This window comes from Elephas maximus, chromosome 20, assembly GCF_024166365.1.
Source record: "Elephas maximus indicus isolate mEleMax1 chromosome 20, mEleMax1 primary haplotype, whole genome shotgun sequence".
Classification (NCBI taxonomy): domain Eukaryota; kingdom Metazoa; phylum Chordata; class Mammalia; order Proboscidea; family Elephantidae; genus Elephas; species Elephas maximus.
This window is the reverse complement of record NC_064838.1, coordinates 50,355,012-50,375,681: the sequence shown is the minus strand read 5'-3', so window position 1 is coordinate 50,375,681 and position 20,670 is coordinate 50,355,012. Positions and strand designations below refer to the sequence as shown.

Sequence of the window (20,670 nt, the reverse complement as noted above, 5' to 3'; positions counted from 1 at the left end):
TTCAGGGAAATGTTTCCATAATATTACTCCAATCCCAAGAAATCCTGTTTGTTTTCCAAAATGACATGATGGAAAAAAAATGACATAGCTTGATTATCTACACAGCTGAAGATGCACACGAACATGTCATTAAAACTATTCCAAAACATTTTGCAATGAACTTTGAGTTTGAGGTAGGAAGTACCCACCACCACTCTGGTTATAACTGTTTAATAGTCTGCCTCTTAGATCTTTTCAAATCAAAAGGATAATGTGAATTAAAAAAAAAAAAAAGTTGAATACTGATCATTTGTCAAAGCATTTTCTATTTCATATTTAGAGGAAATGCACAAATATTATAGGAAATCACACTTGCTAGGTCCTTAGCAAGCCACTTCCCCTTATTTGGAGCTTATTTCCTCATCTTAACTGGAGAAGGTTGAACTCAGTGATCTCTCAAATAGTAATTAAAAAACAAAAGTCTGTGGGTCTATAACATCATGGGTTGCAATTCCATGAGGTTCTTCAAATCTATAGTTTAGGGCACAAATTCAAATAGGTGGGAGGGGAGTTCCAGTGCATGGCAGAATTCTCCATGACGTTCAGTGTCTACTTCCCCTACACAGAAGGCTGCACCTAACTGAAGACAAGCACAGGCGATCGAAAGCTGACTTTTAGTGAAACCTACTACATTTTTTTTTTTTTACTACATGCTGGGTCCATACATTGCCATATTTCACAACCGACCTGAGGTTTCTACTGTTTTCTCTAGTTTGACCAAGGACGTCAAAGCTCAAAGAGATTATATTCCAAAATAGGCTGCCTGTTACCCCATATGGAGAGCTTGAAAAAATACTGGTGCCTGGGTATTCTGATGTAATTGGTCTGGGGTGAAACCTGGCATGGGGATTTTTAAAAGCCCACCTAGTAGTTCTAGTGCGCAGCCAAGTCTTATACAGGGCATTTAATCATTCAGTAATCCACACAATGAATATTTATTGTGCACCTATTATGTGCCAACCACTGAGCTATGTGCCTTGCACATATAATGCCACATTTTCCACAACAACTTTGCAAATTGGGCATTGACCCTACTACCTAGACAAGAAAAGAGAAGTTTGGAGAGATAAATGACTTGCCTGAGCTCACAGAATCAGAGACAGAACAGGGATTTTCAATTTGGGTCTGTCTTGTCCCCAAACACTTACTCTTTCTATCACATCATATTTTATGCCCAGATAAGGGATGCATCCATCAGGGCTCTTAGCTACAAGCAATAGAATCCACCTCTAGCTGACATGGCAGAAAGGAAATTCACTGAAGGTATTGGGCATGATTGCACTGAGACTGTGTCAGAGGTACATCAGGGTACAGACTCATGATGTCTGCAACTAGATCACAGATGGTTCAACAAAGCAAGCAAGAAAGAGTGAGACAAAGAGACAGAAAGGGAGAGAGAGGGAACACATAAAAAATTAAGGGAAAAATCGAATACAGAACAATTTATACTCAAGGAAAAAGAACAGATGTTTGCTGGCTCACAAAATTGCTGGGAGGCCAGCAGGAACAGTTAGGACAAAGCCAGTCTCTGGCACAACTGCCCCAGAAGCCAGGGGTTTCAGCAAGTAATTCCAGAAAGCCTTGTCCCATCCCCACTCTGGAGAACAGGTAAATGAGGCTCACAGACTGAACTGAGGCCACATGCCCACACTCTATCCAGCTCTGACTTCCTTGGCTCCTGGAGGGAAATAGGCTCTGCCTCCCACCAAGACTCAGGCGATGGGGAATTCCCCTAAACTAAGGAAGGAGTCCAGCTACCAAATCAACAAATGGTCACCACATACAGGGAAGAGGTTACCGAGGTTTCACTACTGCCCAGGCTTGTTGAGTCTAAGCCACCAAGATACGAAACCAGGGATATGACACCCAAGGAGCGCTGGTGGTGCAGTGGTTAAACCAATCAACTGCTAACTGAAAGGTCTGAAACCACCAGCAGCTCCATGGAAGAAAAATGTGGCAGTCCGCTTCCATAGAGATTTACAGCCTTGGAAACCCTATGGGGTCGTTACGAGTTGGAATCGACTCGATGGCAGTGGGTTTGGTTTGGTTTTTTTGGTACCCCAACAAAGTCATTTAGGAGAAGCCTTTGACAAGCAACTCTATCAGACTCCACCCCAAACTCAGTACAACTACTCCCTGGCCAGGCCAAAAGATCTACTCAATGAAACAGTGGTGCTATCGGGAAACTTGTTGTTCGGTGCTATTGAGGCAGATCCAACTCATAGCGACCCTGTGTACAACAAAACGAAACACTGCCCAGTCCTGGACCATTCTCACGATCATTGCTATGTTTGAGTCCATTGTTGCAGCTGCTGTGTGAATCTGCCTTGTCAAGTGGCTTCCTCTTTTTCGCTGGCCCTCTACTTCTTCAGGGACTGGGCCCTCCTGATAACGTGTCCAAAGTATGTGAGACGAAGCCTCACCATCCTCACTTCTAAAGAGCATTCCGACTGTACTTCTTCCAAGACAGATTTGTTCAATCTTCTGGCAGTCCGTGGTATACTCAACGTTCTTTGCCAACACATAATTCAAAGGCAACAATTTTTCTTTGGTCTTCCTTATTCATTGTCCAGCTTTTGCATGCAGATGAGGTGATTGAAAATACCATGGCTTGGGTCAGGCGCAACTTAATCCTCAAAGTGACATCTTTGCTTTACAACACTTTAAAGAGGTCTTTTACAGCAGATTTGCCCAACGCAATACGTCATTTGATTTCTTGATTGTTGCTTCCATGGGCACAGATTGTGGATCCAAGTAAAATGAAATCCTTGACCACTTCAATATTTTCTCTATTTATCATAATGTTGCTTATTGGTCCAGTTGTGAGGATTTTTCTTTTATTTATGTTGAGGTATAGTCCATACTGAAGGTTATAGTCTTGGATCTTCATCAGTAAGTGCTTTAAGTCTTCTTCGCTTTTAGCAAGCAAGGTTGTTTCATCTGCATATTAGAGATTGTTAATGAGTCTCCCTTCAATCCTGATGCTCTGTTCTTCATATGATCCTGCTTCTCAGATTATTTGCTCAGTATACAGACCGAGTAAGTACGGTAAAAAGATACAACTCTGGTGCACACCTTTCCTGGTTTTAAACCATACAGTTCTGTTCAAAGGACTGCTTCTTAGTCCATGTACAGGTTCCTCAAGAGCACAATTAAATGTTCTGGAATTCCCATTCTTCGCAATGTTATCCATAACTTGTTAAGATCCACACAGGCAAAATGCCTTTGCATAGTCAATAAAACACAAGGAAGCATCTTTCTAGTATTCTTTGCTTTCAGCAATGACATCCTTTCTTCGACATTCTCTTATGAACCCAGCTTGACTTTCTGGCAGTTCTCTGTCAACGTACAGCTATTTTGACCCTAGAATCCTTCAATATTCTAACTTGAGGCTTGAATTTTTTCTTCAGTTCTTTCAGGTTGAAAAATGCCGAGAATGCTCTTCCCTTCTGGCTTTCCAACTCCAGGTCTTTGCACGTTTCATTATAATACTTTACTTTGTCTTCTTGAGCTGCCCTTTGAAATATTCTGTTCAGCTCTTTTACTTCATCATTTCTTGCATTCACTTCACCTACTCTAGGTTCAAGAGCAAGTTTCAGAGGCTCTTCTGACATCCATTTTGGTCTTTTCTTCCTTTCCTGTCTTTTTAATGATCTCTTGCTTTTTTCATGTATGATGTCCTTGATGTCATCCCACAACTCTTCTGGTCTTTGGTCATTAATGTCCAATGTCGCAAATCTGTTCTTGAGATGGTCTCTAAATTCAGGTGGAATATACTTAAAGTTGTATTTTGGCTCTCATGGACTTGTTTTAATTTTCTTGAGCTTCAACTTGAACTTGCACATGAGCAATTGATGATCTGATCTGCTGTCGCTCCCGGCCATGTTCTGACTGAAGATATTGAGCATCTCCATCATCTCTTTCCACAGATGTAGTCAATTTGATTCCCGTGTAGTCTATCCAGCAAGGTCCACATGTATAATTGCCATTTATTTTGTTGAAAAAAGATATTTACAATTAAGAACTCATTTGTCTTGCAAAATTCCATCATGTGATCTCCATCATCATTTTTACCACCAAGGCCATATTTCCAGCTACTAATCCTTCCTCTTTGTTTCTAACTTTCTCATCCCAATCACTAATAATTATCAGTGCATCTTGATTGCATGTTTTTTTTTTAATTTTTATTGTGCTTTAAGTGAAAGTTTACAAATCGAGTCAGTCTCTCACACAAAAACTTATATACACCTTGCTACATACTCCCAGTTGCTCTCCCCCTAATGAGACAGCCTGCTTCCTCCCTCCACTCTCGCTTTTCGTGTCCATTTCGCCAGCTTCTAACACCCTCTACCCTCTCATCTCCCCTCCAGGGAGAAGATGCCAACATAGTCTCAAGTGTCCACCTGATCCAAGAAGCTCACTCCTCACCAGCATCCTTGTCCAACCCATTGTCCAGTTCAATCCCTGTCTGAAGAGTTGGCTTTGGCAATGGTTCCTGTCTTGGGCTAACAGAAGGTCTGGGGGCCATGATCACTGGGGTCCTTCTAGTTTCACTCAGACCATTAAGTCGGGTCTTTTTATGAGAATTTGGGGTCTGCATCCCACTGCTCTCCTGCTCCTTCAGGGGTTCTCTGTTGTGTTCCCTGTCAGGGCAGTCATCAGTTGTAGCCAGGTACCATCTAGTTCTTCTGGTCTCAGGCTAATGTAGTCTCTGCTTTATGCAGCCCTTTCTGTGTCTTGGGCTTGTAATTACCTTGTGTCCTTGGTGTTCTTCATTCTCCTTTGATCCAGGTGGGTTGCGACCAATTGATGCATCTTAGATGGCTGCTTGCTAGCGTTTAAGACCCCAGGCGCCTCTCTCCAAGGTGGGATGCAGAATGTTTTCTTATTAGATTTTATTATGCCAATTGACTTAGATGTTCCCTGAAACCATGGTCCCCAAACCCTGCCCCTGCTATGCTGGCCTTCGAAGCATGCGGTTTATTCTGGAAACTTCTTTGCTTTTGGTTTAGTCCAGATGTGCTGACTTTGTCTGTATTGTGTGTTGTCTTTCCCACCTAAAGCAGTTCTTCCTACTATCTAAGTAGTGAATACCCCTCTCCCACCCTCCCTCCCTCCACCCTCTCGTAACCATCAAAGAATATTTTCTTCTCTGTTTAAACTATTTCTTGAGTTCTTATAATAGTGGTCTTATACAATATTTGTCCTTTTGCAACTGACTAATTTCACTCAACATAATGCCTTCCAGATTCCTCCATGTTATGAAATGTTTCACAGATTCATCACTGTTCTTTACGGATGCATAGTATTCCATCGTGTAAATATACCATAATTTATTTATCCATTCATCCATTGATGGGCACCTTGGTTGCTTCCATCTTTTTGCTATTGTAAACAGCACTGCAGTGAACATGGGTGTGCATATACCTGTTCATGTAAAGGCTCTTATTTCTCTAGGATATATTCCAAGGAGTGGGATTGCTGGATTGTATGCTAGTTCTATCTCTAGCTTTTTAAGGACGAACCAAATTGATTTCCAAAGTGGTTGTACCATTTTACATTCCCACCAGCAGTGTATAAGTATTCCAGTCTCTCCACAATCTCTCCAACATTTATTATTTTGTGTTTTTTGGATTAATGCCAACCTTGTTGGAGTGAGATGAAATCTCATTGTAGCTTTGATTTGCATTTCTTTAATGGCTAATGATCATGAGCATTTTCTCATGTATCTGTTAGCTACCTTAATGTCTTTTTAGTGAAGTGTCTGTTCATATTTTTTTGCCCATTTTTAAATTGGGTTATTTTCTTTTTGCAGTTGAGTTTTTGCAGTATCATGTAGATTTTAGAGACCAGGTGCTGATCGGAATGTCATGGCTGAAAACTTTTTCCCACTCTGTAGGTAATCTTTTTACTCTTTTGGTAAAGTCTTTGGATGAGCACAGATGTTTGATTTTTAGGAGCTCCAAGTTATCTGCTTTTTCTTCTGTATTGTTAGCAATGTTTTGTATATGTTTATGCCATGTATTAGGGCTCCTAACATTGTCCCTATTTTTTCTTCCATGATCTTTATTGTTTTAGATTTTATATTTAGGTGTTTGATCCATTTTGAGCTCGTTTTTGTACATGGAGTGAGGTATGGGTCTTGTTTCATTTTTTTACAGATGGATATCCAATTATGCCAGCACTATTTGTTAAAAAGACTGTCTTTTTCCCCATTTAACTGTTTTAGGGCCTTTGTCAAATATCAACTCCTCATATGTGGATAGATTTATGTCTGGATTCTCAATTCTGTTCCATTGGTCTACGTATCTGTTGCTGTACCAGTACCAGGCTGATTTGACTACTGTGGCAGTACAATAGGTTCTAAAATCAGGTAGTATGAGGGTTCCCACTTTGTTCTTCTTTTTCAGTAATGCTTTACTTATCTGGGGCCTCTTTCCCTTCCATATGAAGTTGGTGACTTATTTCTCCATCTCATTAAGGAATGTCCTTGGGATTTGGATCGGAATTGCATTAAATGTATAGATCACTTTTGGTAGAATAGACATTTTTACAACGTTAAGTCTTCCTATCCATGAGCAAGGTATGTTTTTCGACTTCTGTAGGTCTCTTTTGGTTTCTCACAGAAGTGTATTGTAGTTTTCTTTGTATAAGTCTTTTATATCTCTGATAAGATTTATTCCTAAGTATTTTATCTTCTTGGGGGCTACTGTAAATGGCATTGATTTGGTGATTTCCTCTTCTATGTTCTTTTTGTTGGTGTAGAGGAATCCAACTGATTTTTGTATTTTTACCTTGTATTTTTTATCCCAATACTCAGCTGAACTATTAGTTTCAGTAGTTTTCTTGAGGATTCTTTAGGGTTTTCTGTGTATAAGATCATGTCTACAGATAGAGATAATTTTACTTCTTCCTTGCCAATCTGGATGCCCTTTATTTCTTTATCTAGCCTAATTGCTCTGGCTAGGACTTCCGGCACAATGTTGAATAAGAACAGTGATAAAGGGCATCCTTGTCTGGTTCCCAGTCTCAAGGGGAATGCTTTCCGGCTCTCTCCATTTAGGGTGATATTGGCTGTTGGCTTTGTATAGATGCCCTTTATTACGTTGAAGAATTTTCCTTCTATTTCTATTTTGCTGATAGTTTTTTTATCATGAATAGGTGTTGAACTTCGTCAAATGCCTCTTCTGCATCAATTGATAAAATCATGTGTTTCTTGTCTTTTTTTTTTTTTATGTGATGGATTACATTAATTGTTTTTCTAATGTTGAACCATCCCTGCATACCTGGTATGAATCCCACTTGATCATGGTGACTTATTTTTTTTGATATGTTGTTGAATTCTATTGGCTAGAATTTTGTTGAAGATTTTTGCATCTAAGTTCATAAGGGATATGGGTCTACAATTTTCTTTTTTTGTGGTGTCTTTACCTTGTTTTGCCATCAGGGATATTCTGGCTTCATAGAATAAGTTTGGAAGTACCCCGTCATTTTCTATGCTCTGAAATACCTTTAGTAGTAGTGGTGTTAACTTTTCTCTGGAAGCTTGGTAGAACTCTGCTGTGAAGCCATCTGGGCCAGGGCTTTTTTTTTGTTGGGAGTTTTTTTTATTACCTTTTCAATCTCTTCTTTTGTTATGGGTCTATTTAGTTGTTCTACCTCTGTTTGTGTTAGTTTAGGTAGGTAGTGTGTTTCTAGGAATTCATCCATTTCTTCTAGGTTTTCAAATTTGATACAATTTTTCAGAGTAATCCGATAGGATTCTTTTAATTTCATTTGGGTCTATTGTAATATCGCACATTTCATTTCTTATTTGGGTTATTTGCTTCCTCTTCTGTCTTTCTTTTGTCAGTTTGGCCAATGGTTTATCAATTTTGTTGATTTTTTCAAAGAACCAGCTTTTGGTCTTGTTAATTCTTTCAATTGTTTTTGTGTTTTCTATTTCATTTAGTTCTGCTCTAATTTTTATTATTTGTTTTCTTCTGGTGCCTGAGGATTTCTTTTGTTGCTCTCCTTCTATTTGTTCAAGTTGTAGGGATAATTCTTTGATTTTGGCCCTTTCTTCTTTTTGTATATGTGCATTTATTGATATAAATTGGCCTCTGAGCATTGCTTTCACTGTGTCCCAAAGGTTCTGATAGGAAGTGTTTTCATTCTCATTGGATTCTATGAATTTCTTTATTCCATCCTTAATGTCTTCTATAATCCAGTCTTTTCAGAGCAGGATATTGTTCAGTTTCCAAGTGTTTGATTTCTTTTCCCTGCTTTTTGTTATTGATTTCCACTTTTATGGCCTTATTATCAGAGAAAATGCTTTGTAATATTTCAATGTCCTGGATTCTGCTAAGGCTTGCTTTATGACCTAATACGTGGTCTATTCTAGAGAATGTTCCATGTGCACTAGAAAAGAAAATATACTTGGTTGCTCTTGGGTGGAGTGTTCTGTATATGTATATGAGGTCAAGCTGGTTGATTGTGGCATTTAGATCCTCTGTGTCTTTACTGAGCTTCTTTCTGCATGTCCTGTCCTTCACCGAAAGTGGTGTGTTGAAGTCTCCTACTATTATTGTCGAGCTGTCTATCTCCCTTTTCAATGCTGATAGAGTTTGTTTTATGTATCTTGCAGCCCTGTCATTGGGTATATAAATATTTAATATGGTTATATCTTCTTGGTATATTGTCACTTTAATCATTATATAGTGTCCTTCCTTATCCTTTCTGATGGATTTAACTTTAAAGTCTATTTTGTCAGAAATTAATATTGCCACTCCTGCTCTTGTTTGATTGTGTTTTGCTTAGTATATTTTTTTCATCCTTTGAGTTTTAGTTTGTTTGTGTCTCTAAGTCTAAGGCGTGTCTCTTGTAGGCAGCATATAGATGGATCATGTTTTTTAATCTATTCTGCCACTCTGTCTCTTTATTGGTGGGTTTAGTCCATTTTCATTCAGCATAATTATGGATAGATATAAATTTAGTGCTATCGTTTTGATGTCTTTTTTTGTGTGTTGTTGACAGTTTCTTTTTCCCACTTAATTTTATGTCCTGAGTAGATTATCTTTATACATTGTCCTTTCCTCATATTCGTTGTTTTGTTTCTGCTGAGTCTCTATTTTTTTCTTGTATTTTACTTTGATGAGTAGGATAGTTTTTCTCCTTTGTGGTTACCTTATTATTTACCCCTATTTTTCTAAATTTAAACCTAACTTTTCTTTGTATCGCCGTATCTTCCTCTCCGTGTGGAAGGTGTATGATTACATTTCTTATTCCTCTTTATTATTTTAATATTGTCTTATATAATAACATCACTGTTACCCTGTTTTGGGCTTTTTTTTTTTTTTTAATCTTGCTTTTTTTTTTATTTCCCTGTCTGGGTTGATTTCTGATTGCTCTGCCCAGTGTTCTAGTCTTGGGTTGATACCTGATACTATTGGTTTTCTAACCAAAGAACTCCCTTTAGTATTTCTTGTAGTTTTGGTTTGGTTTTTACGAATTCCCTAAACTTCTGTTTATCTGGAAATGTCCTAATTTCACCTTCACATTTAAGAGACAGTTTTGATGGATAAATGATTCTTGGCTGGCAATTTTTTTCCTTCAATTTTTTAAATAAGTCATCCCATTGCCTTCTTGCCTGCATGATTTCTGCCAAATAGTCCGAGCTTATTTGTATTGGCTCTCCTTTGCAGGTGACTTTTCGTTTATCCCTAGCTGCTCTTAAAATTCTCTCTTTATATTTGGTTTTGGCAAGTTTCATTATAATATGTTGTGGTGACTTTCTTTTAACATCTACCTTATGTGGAGTTCGATGAGCATCTTGGATAGATATCATCTCGTCTATCACAGTATCAGGGAAGTTTTCAGCCAACAAATCTTCAACAATTCTCTCTGTATTTTCTGTTATCCCTCCCTGTTCTCTACTCACTCGTAAGTTATTTCTCTTCATAGAGTTCCACATGGTTCTTAAGGTTTCTTCATTTTTTTTTAATTCTTTTATCTGATTTTTCTTCAAATATTTTAGTGCCAAGTGATTTATCTTCAAGTTCAGAAATTCTGGCTTCTACTTGCTCAATTCTGCTCCTCTGACTTTCTATTGAGTTGTTTACTTCTTTAATTTTATTGTTAATCTTCTGAATTTCAGATTGTTGTCTGTCTGTGGATTTTCCCAGCTTATTAAATTTTTCATTATGTACCTGAATAATCTTTCTAATTTCTTCAATTGCTTTATCTGTGTGTTCCTTGGCTTGTTCTGCATATTGCCTCATTCCCTTCCCGATGTCTTGAAGGGTTCTGTATACTAAACTTTTGTATTCTGCATCTGGTAATTCCAGGAATGCACTTTCATCTAGAAGATCCCTGGATTCTTCGTTTTGAGAGCTTGCTGAAGTGATCATGGTCTGTTTCTTTATGTGACTTGATATTGACTGTTGTCTCCGAGCCATCTATAAGTTATTGTATTAGTTTATGCTTGCTTACCGTGTCATAGCTTCTTGCTTTGTTTTGTTTTGATATGCCCAAATGGGTTGCTTGAGTGAGCTAGCTTGATTATTTTTGCCTTTGGCGTTCTGACGTCCTGTCCCCAGATGGCTAGAGCTGTTATTAAGTATGTCAGTCTAGGAGCCCATTCACTTTTCTTGTATGAATTCAGCTCAGGTGTCCAGGTAACTGATCATCAAGTGTGTGGTACAGGCTTTTTCCTACAGTCTTAGAGGGGCAAGGGTGATTGGTGTAGGTACTGGTATCTGATTGCAGCAGGGGGTCACACTTTGAACAAGGCAGGGGGCTGAGAACTGACCCCCAGGCATCTCTGAGGAAAGCGCGTCTGTGTTCCCTAGAGTGTGCAGGTGGGTGGGTTCTGCAGATGGACCATGGGCACCCAAAGTTTTTGGTTGTAAGGCCTGGGAGGTACCAGTTACCCTTGGACCCCTGTTGTGGGTGGCTGGGTAACCTGAGTGGAGCTACCAGTCCTTAGGCCCCTGATGTGGGTAGGTGAGGACCCTGTTTAGTAGGCAAAGCAATGTCAAACATCAAACACCCACCTCTCCACCGCACAACTGAAACGGTTGGAGTCTGCCAACAAGGGCCTATTCTCCTGAAATAGGCCCACACAGGTCCACACAGAGGGGAAAGGTGCTCAAAGTCCACGGACAGTTTATGCCTGGACAGGGGCCGCTTCCGTCCTGAGCTCCCCCAGTTAGTGGAGCTGGCAAATTATCTTTTCTCCCAATTGCAAATTTTTTCCTTCTCCAAGGCCAGGAGGATGGCTCTAGGCGCTCAACAGGGCCTACCTCAGGCCCAGGGAATTCAGCCTCTGAAGCCGGCTTCGGGGTGGGGGGGGGGGGCACAGTAAAATATACGCAAGTACTTAGCTTTTGCCGAGAGCGCCGTTCTTCTCAGATTCCGGAGGTGTGAGTGGGCTGTGCGGCTGGCTGCTTCTCCCTGAGCAAAGTGCAGCCGTACACTAGTTCCAGCCTACCGCCGCCACTCTGGGAATGGTGCCTGAGGGCTCCCGGCGATTCAGGTCCAGTAACTCCTCTCCACTTTTGAACTGTCTCTTCCTCCCCCTGCCCTTCAGTTAGTTTTCTAAGCTTGCCTTTGGTGCTCAGGGCTCTTAGCTTGTCACAAATATACTCGTTTCACTTGTTTTGGGGGCTTTTTGTTGTAAAAAGGGTTTGCCGGAAGCATCTGTCTATTCTGCCATCTTGGCTCTGCCTCCTCTTGATTGCATGTTTGACCAATTTCAGACTGCAGAAGTTAGTAAAAGTCTTCAATTTCTTCATCTTTTGCCTTAGTGGTTGGTGGGTAAATTTGAACAATAGTCATTATTAACTGGTCTTCCTTGTAGGTGTCTGGTTATTACCCTGTTACTGATAGCATTGTACTTCAGGATAAATCTCGAAATGTTCTTTTCGATGATGAATGTGATGCCATTCTGCTTCAATTTGTCATTCCTTACATGGTAGACCATATGATCGTCTGATTCAAAATGGGCAATACCAGTCCATTTCAGCTCACTAATGCCTAGGATATCAGTCTTTATGTATTGCATTTCATTTTTGACAACTTCCAATTTTCCTGGATTTATACTTCACACATTCCACATTCCAATTATTAATGCCTGTCTGCAGCTGTTTCTTCTCATTTCAAGTCCTGACACATCAGAAAATGATGGTCCTAAAGCTTGCCTCCATCCACATCATTAAGGTTGACCCTACTTTGAGGAGACAGCTCTTCCTCAGTCTTATTTTGAGTGACTTCCAACCTGAGGGGCTCATCACCAGCACTATATCAGACAATGTTCCCCTTGAAGAGAACTTGGAGCACTTACTCAAGAAGATCAAAGACTACAGCCTTCAATATGGATTATACCTCAACATAAGGAAAACAAAAATCCTAACAACTAGACCAATAAGAAACATCATGATAAATGGAGAAAATACAGACATTGTCAAGGATTTCATTTTACTTGATCCATAATCAATGGCCATGGGAGCAGGAGTCAGAAAATCAAATGACATGTTGCATTGGGCAAATCTGCTGCAAAAGACCTCTTTAAAGTGTCAAAAAGCAAAGATGTCACTTTGAGGACTAAGATGTGCCTGATCCAAGCCATGGTATTTTCAATCACTTCAAACACATGTGAAAGTTGGACAATGAATAAGGAAGACCAAAGAAGAATTGTTGCCTTTGAATTAGGATGCTGAGGAAGAATACTGAATATACCATGGACTGCCAGAAGAATGAACAATTCTGTCTTGGAAGAAGTACAGCCAGTTGCTCTTTAGAAGCAAGGATGACAAGATTTTGTCTCAATTACTTTGGACATGTTATCAGGAGTGACCATTTCCTGGTGTACAGCAACACGCTTGGTAAAGTAGAGGGGCAGCGAAAGAGAGGAAGACCCTCAATGAAATGGATTGACACAGTGGCTACAATGATGGGCTCAAGCATAGCAACGATTGTGAGGGTGACACAGGACCAGGCAGGGTTTCATTCTGTTGTACATGGGGTCGCTATGAGTTAGAACTGTCTCGACAGCACCTAACAACAACAACATCAACTTGACTTCCATACAGGAGACCTAGGTTTGATTCCTGGCCAATGAATCTCATGCATAGCTACCACCAGTCTGTCAGTGCAGACTCGTGTGTTGCTATGAGGCTGAAAATGTTTTAGCAGGACTTACAGACTAAGACAGACTGGAAAGAAAGGCCTGGTTTTCTACTTCTGAAAATCAGCCAATGAAAACTGTATGGGTCATAATGGTTTGATCTCACTGTGCCTGAGTTTGCTATGAGTCAGTGGCTGACTCAATGGCAGCTAACAACAACAACTTTTTATCAGGTACCTTGATAGTGCTTGACTTGTCTTAGCTGACAAAGCCATTTGCAATCACTCTTATTATCTCTTTTTTAATAGATGAAGAAGGTGAAGCACAGAGGGGTTAAGAAAATTACCCAAAGTCACACAGTCAGGGTTCAAGCCTAAGCCTTCAGACCACCACACTGTGCCTTGTTTTACAAGCCTATTAACATTTCTAGGCCATAGTTTCTTCATCTGTAATACAAGGGAGTTTGATTAGATCAGAGGTTTTTAACTAGGAATTCAGGACACAATCACCTGGGAAGGTTCTTCAAATTATACACATCTCACCTCACCCTCATCACAGGTTCTGATTCAGTAGATCTGGCTGGGGCCCAGTCATCTGTATTTTCAAGTACCTTCCCAGGTGATTCTGATGCCCCCCAGGTGAGAGCCAGTGAGCATACCTGTGGAGGCCCCTTCCACCTCCTCTAGTTTTACATCTGCCTGTCCCAATGTGTATTTTCTAGAACACTAATTCCTTAGCATGCCTTGTAATCAGAGGTTCCTAAGGCAAATCAGTTGAAGAAATGCTGCCTGTCTTGTCTCCATCTTAGAGACTCTCAGTGCTGCCCTGGCCACCCTAGTCTTAGGCTCTCTTGTGAGGTCACACAGTGAAGGGGTGACGAAAGAGTGAGCCTGCCACACCACATGATGTGGCCCACACTGAGGTACTGCAGGTATGAGCTCAGGACCAGGGCTGCCAAGTTCCTCTGCCCGGTTGTAGTGGAACGAGTCCTTTTTACTGCCTTTTGCCTTGGCTCTTTGGAAAAAAATCTTGGGAGATTTTTCTCCCAAAGCCCTAAGGAGTTGTTACCTTTGCCCTAGTTCTTTGGAGAAGCAATTTGGGGGGCCTCTTAGATTGTTTTCTACCCCAGAGGGTTGTTATTTTTGCCCAGGAGAGGAGCTAGAATGGGTCTCAGCCTCTGCTGGCAGAAAATGTTACTTTGCATAAGACTTGAGTTGACATCTCATGGGTAATTGAGAACTGGTTGAACTCTGGTCTGGTGAGGGAGGTCCCGTTTTGTAACCGTTGAGGCTTGAGATATATAAAAGGGATGAAATGCAGAGGTTTTAAAGGCCTCCTGGTTGACAGGAGCTGGGAGGGGAGCGTGTCCTTCAGGACATGGAGGCCACTCCCAGGCCTAATTAAAAAAAAAAAAAGCTGCAGCTGAGAGCGCTGCTTGCTAAAAGTTGGGCTGGTTAGCTGAAAAAGCTGTACCTGAGAGAGGTGCTGGGTAAAACCTAGGCTGGCAGAGAAGCAGAGCCAGGTAGAAGCAGAGTGGTCTCGAAGCTGCTACGCTGGCTGGGAGCTGGGCCAGTTAATTAGTGGGAGAGAGGCCTGATGGCAGAAAGCAGCTTAAAGAGCAAAGCAAACTGCTATACTGGCTAGGAGCTGGGCCAGTTAGTGACAGAGAGGCCAACGGCATGGAAGCCAACAGCAGAGAGGCCTGCATGGCTGAAAAAGAAGGCAGCTGCCCAGCAGAGAAGCCATACTTGCTGATTACTGGAGGAGGACAGTGGCACTGGCTCAGAAGAGTCTGAGAGCTGTTCCAGAGGAGAGCTTATCTGCTTCAGGAGCCTTTTTGCCCAGAGAGCTGTCCCGCTCAGAAGCTGTCCTGCACTGAAGAAGGGAAGAATGTGTTTTCCACTTCAGAGACCCTTGCCTGTTTGCTTCCTGATAACAATCCCTGGTTATTCCTGTTACTTCCAAGTTGATCCTGCTCCTGAGTTGTAGCCTGTTCCCTAATAAACCACATAACTGTAAGTATGGCCTGTGAGTTCTGTGTGTGGTCCTTGCAGCAAGTATCAAACCCTGCAGAGAAGTAGAGAGTGCCGTAGGAGGAGCGGCTGGTGTCAGAGATAAAGGAGAAATGTGAAGGTGGAGATATACCTGATCTCCACCTCATAGAAACTGGCTTTGTGCTGATCCTGATTCTTATCACTCATAAATTTAGACAACTTATTTTACAATATTTCCCTGGTCTTCTTTGTGAAGTCACCTCACTGCTGCCTCTGCCAGACCACTGCTTTGGGTCTTCTTGAGGCTCTGCCTACAGCTCCAGGTTATGCCATCTCCTTCAGGCCACTTCCTCTGTTCTGGCTTGGAGAGACTAGGACAAGGATGAAGGAAGGGAGAACCACCCTTTTCTTTGTCACTCCATCCCAAACACAAACCTCCCCCATCCTCTTAATTCTCACATTTTGTTGATGCATGTGTGGTTAACAGAAGGGAAGGACTGCCCAGAGAAGGCTTTTGGTAGCATCAGAGCTCGGAGTTCTGAGGCCCAGACCCCTCATCAGAGACCCTTACGAGGTAACTCCCTGCCTAGCTCCTACTTGCCTCCCTGGGGCAAGCCTATCTCACCTCCCCACACCCTGAGAACCTATCTCTACCTCAGAGTCCAGGTCTGAGAACAGATGTTTTTCCTTCTAAGGCCTGCCTAAGCATGACTGCAGGGTGTACTCACTTCATTAAGGGTCGTGTCTGCCAACACACACATACTCACCGCCTCACTCCTTCCTCCTCAAAACCCTTTCTTCACTTGGTTTCCAGGCCTTTACCCTCTCTTGGGTTTCCTCCTCTCTATCTCCTTTGCTGATTTATCTCCACCTTCCTGATCTCTTGCCATCGTTGGGCCCAGTCCATGGGTCTCTTCTCTGTCTTCCCTTGCTCCCTTAGAGATCCCATCAGTGTCATGACTTTAAATCATCAGTTTCAGGAGGTTCCAGAGGCCCTCCCTTTTCCAAGCGAGGCTGGATTTTCTTTATATACTTCAACCAAAGCAACGTATCACAAAAGACTGAATCAAGATATAAAAATCCAGCTGTCTTTTACTAAGGGAGATGCATAAAAAGATTTGCAAAGATATAAAACAATGCCATCCTTTTCATTCATTTTTGATTTGTTTTATTATTTTTATATGACTTAATATTTTAAAATTTCTCAGCTCTAATTTCTAATGTGGTGAATATTGATAGACAATACATATAAATAAAAGTTCTTTTTAAGAGTGTAAGAGGGTCCTGAGACCAAATTGTAAGAGCTACTGCTTTAAAAAGTCTATACACTGATAGCTCTCATATTTATGTCTGCAACTCTAACCTCTGCCCTGAATGCCAGTCTCATGTAGCCTGCTGGATGCCTAACTGGGATCTCAAATCTAATATGTCTAAAACCCAACTCCTAATATGCCTCCATAGACACCACCCATGTTTGCTTCTCCTATAGTCTTTCAATTGTCTCATATGCATGCGAAAGCTGGGCAATAAATAAGGAAGACAGAAGAAGAATTGACACCTTCGAATTACGGTGATGGCAAAGTATATTGAATATACCATGGACTGCCAAAGGAACAAATCTGTCTTGGAAGAAGTACAGCCAGAATGCTCCTTAGAAGCAAGGACGGCGAGACTTCATCTCACTTTGGACATGTTATCAGGAGGGACCAGTCCCTGGAGAAAATCCTCATGCTTGGTAAAGGAGAGGGTCAGCGAGAAAGAGGAAGATCCTCAACAAGATGGATTGACACAGTGGCCGCAACAATGAGCTCAAGCATAACAGCGATTGTGAGAAGGGCTCAGGACTGGGCAATGTTTCCCTCTGTTGTCTATGGGTCGCTATGAATCAGAACCATGTGACAGCACCTGACAACCGCAATAACAACAACAACAGTCTTCTCCACCAAATCAATCTTATTTTATGGAAAAGGTCCAAGTGAGACCCCCAGAGCGAGTCATAAGTTGACTGCAGAATCGGCAGCTCCGAGTTTGTTGTGCCACCCTCACCCACAGAACAGTGCTTATCAATAATAGCTCATGGATGATGCAGAAGGATCTGGACTTCAGTGCTCCGGGCCTTGGTTTGAATCCTGACATGTATATTTTCCAGAATTTTTTTCCATGACTATACCATTGACTTCTCTCCTCAGTGTGCCCCTGCCAAATGAGAACCTTTGAAAACTTAAACTGTTTGAAAATAAGGATTCAGACTATTTCTTATTTTCTGTTATAATCATAGCAAATTGTCTTTCCCACAGAGTAGGGTGACCATGCTGCCTGTTCACCCAGGAGAGTCCAGTGTGGGTATCAGTCCTGCCTCCCTTCCCACTCAAAGGCGTTGTGATTTGGCAATAAATTTTTGGCCACCCTCTCCAAAAGACTTTTGGCTTCCTGGATATTAACAGATGTTTCACAAAAAACACAGGGCTCTGTGGTCAAAAGGGGCCCTGGTGGTGCAGTGGTTAAGAGCTTGGCTGCTAACCAAAAGGTTAGCAGTTCGAATCCACCAGCCACTCCTTGGAAACCCTATGGGGTGGTTCTACTCTGTCCTATAGGGTCCCTATGAGTCAGAATCAACTTGATGGCAATGTTTTTTTTCTTTTTCTGTGGTCAAATAAGTTTTGGAAATCCAGGGTTAAACAAAAAAGATAGTACCAGTGACTTTTTATACCACACCACTTTTATGAAAATCAGTTGCTGTTCAGTCAACTCTGACTCGTAGTGACCCCATAAGTGCCAGAGTGGAACTGTGCCCCATAGGGTTTACAATGGCTGATTTTTCAGAACTAGATTGTCAAGCCTTTCTTCTGAGGCACCTCTGGGTGGACTCGAACCACCAACCTTTTGGTTAGCAGCCAAGTGTGTTGGGAACCTTTTAATGTTTAAAACTGGGCCCCCCGCAGAAGCTGAGGAAGGAGTTGTAATTAGAGATTTATCATTTCACTGTCCTGAGCAGTTCTTCTATCTCATAAGGGACAGTGGCTCAAATTTACCTTTGTACGAAATGTTCCTTTATTTTGGAAAAACCATATAAGTGGATCTTTTAGTGCTCACTGTTTGTTTTAGACTAAAAAAAAAAAACCGAGTTCTGTTTGGGAATGGAAAAGCTGTATTTGGTTGATTCACAACTATGCATTCCTTCCCATGGCAGCCAAGCCGCCATACCACCTACGCATCTGATATTCATACCAGGTCTGATCAGCAGGGACCAGATGGTGGGTTTCCTGGCAGAGAACATGGCTGCCTCAGTTACAAGGAGATGCCAGCAAAGTAGTTAGCAGCTTGAACTCTAAAGTCAGACAGACCAGGGTTCAAAATCTGTCTCTACCACTATTAGTTTTTGACCTTGCTGGAAGTTATTTAACTTCCCTAAATCTCAGTTTGCTCATCTGTTTAATGGGGGTAATTGTGTGTCATAAGGCTGATGAGTGAATGAAACTGAACCATACCTGAAATGCACTTAACATGGGGCCCTGCACAGACAAAACGCTTAAAGGATGGGAGCAATTCTCCCCAGAGCCTCTTCCCTTGGTGTGGTGGCGGGCTCGGTCTGCTTCCTGTGAGGAAGAGTCTCTTCTGATGCTTGTAAAGGCTGGAAAGAAAAAAAAGATGCCGGTTTTGATGATTTTGAATCTTGTCTCTTTACCTAATGTTCACATCAGAACACAAGAAAATGTTGTTTGTTCAAAAGATTATAATTCGAGACATTCAGCTTTATCTACAAAGGAAATCCAAGTTAAAGTGACTGAAATAGCAGTCATTTTTTTTTAAACCTATTGCCCTGTGTCTGAGAGGCAGTGTGGTGGGTGGACAGAGGACTTCTCAGGAGCCCCAGCTATACCCTAGCTGCCACCACTTACCGACTGGGTGAACTTGGACAATCAACCTCTCTTAGCCTCAGTCTCCTCATCTATAAAGTGGGAATAATTAATGCTACCGACATCATAGAGGTACCAGGTGTTTTAAATATAATAATGTATGGGTTTTTTTGGCTAGGGTTTGGCATATTGTCAAAAAAGTCTGTTGCCGTCTGGTAGGTTCCAACTAATGGCGATCCTGTGTGTTAGAGTAAAACTGCTCCATAGGGTTTCTTGGCTGTAATCTTTATGAAAACAGATCACCAGGACTTCCTTCCACGGTGCTGCTGGGTGGGTTCAAACCACCAACCTTTAGGTTAATAACTGAGCGCTTAACCATGTGCACCATCCAGAGAACTTGGCATATTGTAGGTCCTCAATAAATATTATGTTTGTCTCTTCCTTTTTACCAAACTCATTTTGGGCCGAAGTTTCAAACAAGGGTGTTGAACTGACATTGAAATCTCTCCCATCCCCAATCCCAAATATCTCATAAAATTGTTCAGGCTGTGGTTGGAGCAATAGTTACTCTTTAGGCCACTACATTAATGACTTTTCTCTTTGCCCCCCTGGATCTTTTCCATCTCTCTCCCCTTTTCTCTCTTCACAGTTTTCCTTTATGTTAAAGGGAAGCATGGAAAACACCTCTCTTTACCAGCCAACTCCACTCAAACTACTTCATCATCTAATTCACAGTCTTGTTGTTGTTGTTGTTAGGTGCCGTCGAGTCGGTTCCGACTCATAGCAACCCTATGCACAACAGGATGAAACACTGCCTGGTCCTGAGCCATCCTTACAATCGTTACGCTTGAGCTCATTTTTGCACCCACCTTGTTGAGGGTCTTCCTCTTTTCCACTGACCCTGTACTCTGCCATGGTCTTATCTATGCCTAATTTATAAAAAGATGACTAATGAGGTGCCATAGCCTAAAACTAAGAAACCTATTTCCTCTCTTCAACCCACTCCCCTCCATCTGCACCTGTAATATTGGAACCATGGTTCCTGACTGTAAACCGCTAGCCAACTGAGGCAGAGAGGTGTTTTGGGCTTAAACGTGAGAATTAGGGCAGAGAGGAGAGGATGGCAGGGACAAAGCTAAGGAATGACCTCTGGTCACAGGCTGAAGTGTACTTACTCCGTATAGTGTGGCTCTTCTGTATTTTCTCCGTGATAGACATCATTAATTGAATGCATTCTGTTCTACTGAGTCCAGCTTCAGAGTGCTTCCAATGCACAACTTATAGAAATTGGGCTGAGACCAGGCGGAAGTTAGGGGTAGTAGTTCAGTCTTTACACTTTTTTTCTTTTTTGAGCACTGATTTTATCTAGGGCCCTTTGCTAAGAAATGAGGGGGATTGAAAAGATGAGACGTTAGGCCCAACAACATATAAAATCATAGTTTTAGCCCAACATAACAAAAACATTATCATTTCAACACGTAATCAATGTAAAACAATGAATGAAATATTTTACATTCCTTATTCATACTAAGTCTTTGAAATCTAGGGTGATTTTAGACTCACAGCACATGCACAGCTCAACTCGAAGTAGCCGCATTTCAAGTGCTCAATAGACACACATGGGCAGCGCTGCTCTTAAGACCCCAGATGACAATTTGTTGGCACACACACCCTC

At 41.5% G+C, this 20,670-nt stretch overlaps 1 long non-coding RNA gene across 1 annotated transcript; it reads right to left on the bottom strand.

Annotated features, from left to right (window-relative positions):
• Nucleotides 1-17,084: 17,084 nt before the first annotated feature.
• On the bottom strand, nt 17,085-20,454 carry LOC126063542 (uncharacterized). Its single transcript, XR_007514389.1, has 3 exons — nt 20,171-20,454; nt 18,627-18,769; nt 17,085-17,334 (listed from the first exon to the last, which is right to left on the bottom strand). It is a non-coding gene; the product is annotated as an uncharacterized LOC126063542 (long non-coding RNA).
• Between the last annotated feature and the right edge of the window lie 216 nt (nt 20,455-20,670).